The sequence below is a fragment of the Apium graveolens genome, chromosome 7 (genome assembly GCF_009905375.1).
Source record: "Apium graveolens cultivar Ventura chromosome 7, ASM990537v1, whole genome shotgun sequence".
Lineage (NCBI taxonomy): Eukaryota > Viridiplantae > Streptophyta > Magnoliopsida > Apiales > Apiaceae > Apium > Apium graveolens.
This window is the reverse complement of record NC_133653.1, coordinates 541,212-546,494: the sequence shown is the minus strand read 5'-3', so window position 1 is coordinate 546,494 and position 5,283 is coordinate 541,212. Positions and strand designations below refer to the sequence as shown.

Below are 5,283 nucleotides of genomic sequence, written 5' to 3'. Positions count from 1 at the left end.
ATTGAGTTGTGACTTGTGATATCAATACATTTAAGGTTCATATAGCTAAACATCTATTTTGTTTTTTATGAAATTGTCTGTTCTCGTGAATGTAAATTATTTTTATAATTTAAAACTCTCTCGATTTAACTATTCTTGTTTCTAATTTTTTTAAAAAGATTTACTAAACACATACAAATTTTAAAAATTATAAAAAAATAGCTTTTTTAAGTTTTCTAGCTGTTAGGATTGATCAATATAAACAGATTAGTGATAGTCAACTGATTAGTGATAGTCAACTGTAATTAGTTAGTTAATTTAAAAACAATATGTTTTCCCTCTTCTTGTATATAAGTAGAGTAGGTCTCTTTTCTAGTTACTAAAGCTTTGTAACAAACTCATCATTCTTATGAGAAATGAACAAACAGGCTGATTTTCTTTCTTCAGAATATACAATCTAGTTAGGTTTCACATGGTATCAGAGCTAGGTCATCAATGGCGAAATCATGTTCTTAGGATCGTAATCTCTCTCTTTCTTTCTCGCAGATCTCTCTCGTAATCAAAGGTGCTATCGTTTCTTGTAATCGATTTTCTTCAATTTTTCTGTATGATATTGAATCAATCGTGTTTGATTTCGATCTCTTACGAGATTTACCTTGAAACATTTGTTTCTTCTTTCGAGATTCACTTCGTAATCTCTCCTGTTTTTTGATTTTGTTCTGCTTCTGTCTTGATTTGACTAATCTCTTTCGATTAATCACGATTTCCGGTTCTATTGTGATTGTAACTGTTTCTGCTTATTTCCGTTGTGTGTACACATTGTTGTGAAGAAATTGATTAGATCTATCTTATTAAGATCATTTCTTTGTGATTAAAATTATGATTAGTAGATTGACAAACACCTAAACGTACTCAATGGTTGATTCTCGTACTAATGAACAAAACAATCATGATAATTCTGCTAACTCTCAACAATTCGATCAAGATAATTCCTATCATCTTCAATCGTCTGATTCTCCTGGCATGAAGTTAGTCAGTGAGTCATTTGATGGAATATGATTCGGTAACCGGAAACGTTCGATGACTATAGCCTTATCAGCTAGAAACAAACTAAGTTTTGTTGATGGATCAATTCCTAAACCAACTAGGTCTTGGTCAAGGTGCAATGATATGGTTATTTCTTGGATTCACTACAAGAAACATGTCAAAAGACATCGGTTATAAACCGATGTTAAAAGTTTTTAAAAGCGATGTTTTTGCATTTTTAGAAAAAGGTCCAGAAGTTTAGACATCAGTTTTAGACCGATGTCTAAGATACCAATAGACAACAGTTATAATTTAGAAACTTATGTCTTTTTTTAATATAATACATTTTAACACATGAACACGAGTTCAATAATAGTTTATCTTTTAATTTCTATCAATTTAAGTATGTGAAACACAAAGAAAAAAAAAGACAAAGACAACATTTATGAAAATTAGGACGTTGTAAGTACTTTTAACATCGGTTAATTTATGAACTGATGTAAATTATAATATTAGACATCAGTTATGTAAACTTGTATTTAAGATAACTTTTGAACTGTTGTTAAAGATGTAATTTAACATCAGTCATCTTAAACTAAACTGATGTTTTGTTCATAAGAGACATCAGTTGCTATGTAATACGCTAATGTCAAACCTCCAAAGAACATCAATTATTTGTTAGGTTTGATTGGTATATGAATCCTGTTCTTGCATATATATAAACCAAAACTATATCACAATAGCCAATTTTATTTTCATCAACAAACATCTAATACCATCAGTTTTTTAACATTCTATACCACCAGTTTTTTAACATCCAAACATCCAATATATTAGTAGAGCGGGCAATCGGGTCGTGTTTTGTTAGTATAACATCCAAACTTCCAATATATTAGCACCAGTTTACATCCAAATATCCACCAAAATACAAACATCAACATTATGACCATAATTACACATAATTGGCTTTTACTAAAATACAAACATCTGAATTACGAACTTTAACTCCGCAATTAGTGCAACGGCTTCAACATCATATCGGCTCAGCTCAAAGTTGGTCTCTGCATTTACACCCCTTAACTTAATTGCTGTTATATCATACGCCTTAACTGCTTCTTCCTCAGTAGTTGTACAATTTATAAGATCAGTCAACATTTTAATCCATGGATATTTGATACTGTAGTTTAATCCAAAATTAGTTCACAATCCAAAATGGATGACATATATTTGGTGACTTCAAATGGTATAAGTTGCTAGGAGGCAGGAGCTTCAAGGCCTTCACTTGTAAGGAGATATATAGATCATTCCACATGATACCACCTGTTCATATATGATATACAGCCCTCAGCTCGTATTATACTTTGAAAGCCGGTGACAATAAACTCTACAATTGTGCCATAAATCTTTTATGCAGTAACAATGTACTAGTATGTCTATCCGCACATGCCTTTATGACCGGAACGGGCCAATTCAGTTAATCCATGAACTTGCAGCCTTGTCTTGATCACATCCAATGGAAAATGAGAATGAATTTAAGGACATTTCTTGTGTTTTCTATCATTAAACCCCTTAAACTCAGTATAACAATCAATATTAACACCTGGAGAAATGCAAAACAGGCAATATATAAAGCTGCAACTTATGTAAAAATTGAAAATGACACAGGAATACTTATATTAACATGTCTGAGGAATGGGAAGTGCATCAATCGACTCACTCCTAAAATCTCTTTATGTAAATACTTATTAGCTATATTTAAAGAGTGCATAACAAGTTATCCTATACTAAATATGGGAAGAAGGGGCTCCATAAGCTGTACAAAACCTTAAAAAATATGGATCATCAGAAAAAGTCATATACGAACAGGTGGTATGTACTCCATCAGTATTATAGCATATACAAGGAATGCATCCGTTGTCAAGAAAGTTTCGTGCGATGGAGGATTCCAGAGCCTAGTGATACATCCGAGTTCAAGAAACTCTACACCCGTGGCCAACTTGGGGTCTTCTAAAGCCAGGTTTTCATAAAGCTGACCATAGATAATGCTTATAAATGATCCAATAATACGCCCTCCTACATTTAAGGAAGTTTTTGCATCCCTGAAGAGGCTTTACCTTTCCATTTCTTTCTACTTCAACATGATACTTCCAATTCAACTCCCCCATTAATTTCACATGTCTTACACATTCTAGAGATTCTGGTAGCGTAAAGCAGCCCTCCAGAACTCCAAGATGCTCTACCCATAATAACATTCTATATTCATGTATCTACAAGTTAATGAAGCATTTTCAAATAATAGTTATATAATTTCATTCAATTGCAGATCCATCAATAATTATGAATAATAGTTAGATAATTTCATTCAATTACAGATCCATCAATAATTATCAGTATGACCTAAGAATCCAAACTGCAGGTCCTCATTCTTGTGAATTACCCTGTTAAGGTTAACTAAAAGAGGCATACATGCATGATAAAAGAAAACTAGGTGGAGAGACACTTACATTGATCTGATAGATGCAAATGATCCTAGACTATCACCAAGTTCTCTCAAATTAGCAACATTAAAGATTCTATGATACAAAACAATTAAAAGAGGACAAACTAATAGAATTGCCAAAGATAACTCATGTAGAAAAAAAAGAATTACATTGAATTTATGTTTGAATCGATGCATTGGACACCTTGCCAACCATCAGCACAGGGATCCCTACCTACACCAACCCAACCAGGAAGAAGAGGGGATCCCAAAATGACATATAATCTATACAGATGCACTAATTTCTCTACAGATGCAATGAAACACGCACAATTTCTCTACAGATGCACTAAAACACACACAATTGCCCTGAAGATGCAATAAATAATCACACTATTAATCTATGTATGAAAAATTGTAATCAACACGTCCTCGTATATTCTACGTATGATGTTTGATATGTGAAGTACAGTTAACCAAATGCACTACGAGTAAGATCAATCTAAATAATTACATTCGTTACATTTAGTTCCTCGCTAGCAATGACAATAATTTTTATTCCTAATCAAACAACAACAAACTAAATATCACCATCACTAATATACTGCATAAAGGCATTGCAGATGAGATAACGGAATTAACTGCATTACAATGCTTTCGGTTTGATAAATACGCTTCTATCAATACCAAAACTAATGACAATTTAGTATACATGAATTATTTTCTTGTGAATAAAAAATGGGAATTCTACTAATAAAAAATAAATTATATGATAACTTGAAGTGAACATAACAGCAAATCTACCAACCCTTCCAACAATCGAGATAGAGCCATCCTTAGTGTTACGACCAGGCTCAACAACAACAATTATTGATACATATTACAAGAAAAGTAAAATAATTTCCCAAAGATTCAATCTTACACCAATATTTATAACAAAAATAAATTTAAATACTTCAATTAAAAAAAGAGTAAGAAAGGTTGAACCTTTATAAGAAAGCTCGAAGGGGACTACATACAAACACTTTACACGTACACATAAGTATAGATAAAGTTTCAATTCCAAACCAAATACCTTAGCAGAATCTAAGCCCAAACCCCAATTCAGCTTAAACTCCAAGCCCCAAGTCCACTAAAACAACAACAACAAACTACACGCTTAAGCTCGATCTGTTGAAGAAATAAACAAATAATGAAATAAGTCAGCTTTAATCGAACTCTTACAAGAAAGAGAAAGTAAGAATCAAAAGCTGTAATCAGAGTTTGAAGTTGTAACCGAACAAATTGAGATCTAGGGTTACGTTTAAAGGGAAAAAGGAGGAGAGTTGAGAGCTTTTTGGTAATGAGGAAATGATGCTTTATGTTTTTAGTTTTAAGGTTTTTTAATTTATTACGCTTTTAATTTTTATTATTTCAAAAAATGTGTTTTGAAAGGAAATAGAGTAGCTCAGAGTTTGTGTTAGGCGGGAAGGCAAAAAATGGTTAGGGGGAGAATCAATTATGAAAATTTGGTTAAGGTGGGGAAGAAAAAGGGAGGTAGCGGGACAATTTTTAAAATGAGTTTTAGGACTAGATTGATGCAGCCATATTTAAAAAAAACTGAGAATAAACAACGGTTAAAATTTTAACTGATGTCTACAAACTCTTTAACATCGCTTAAAAACCAAGTGATGTTAAAACTTCTTTTAACATCGGTTGCATTTCCAACCGATGTTAAAGGGTGATGTCTATCGCTCTGTTTCATGTAGTGATTCTTGGAGCTTTGTCTAAGGCGATTGGCCGTAGTGTCATTTATTTCA

The 5,283-nt window shown here is 32.4% G+C and overlaps 1 long non-coding RNA gene across 1 annotated transcript; it reads right to left on the bottom strand.

Annotated features, from left to right (window-relative positions):
• Nucleotides 1–1,875: 1,875 nt before the first annotated feature.
• Nucleotides 1,876–4,996, bottom strand: LOC141672103 (uncharacterized). Its single transcript, XR_012555356.1, has 2 exons — nucleotides 4,560–4,996; nucleotides 1,876–2,605 (listed from the first exon to the last, which is right to left on the bottom strand). It is a non-coding gene; the product is annotated as an uncharacterized LOC141672103 (long non-coding RNA).
• Between the last annotated feature and the right edge of the window lie 287 nt (nucleotides 4,997–5,283).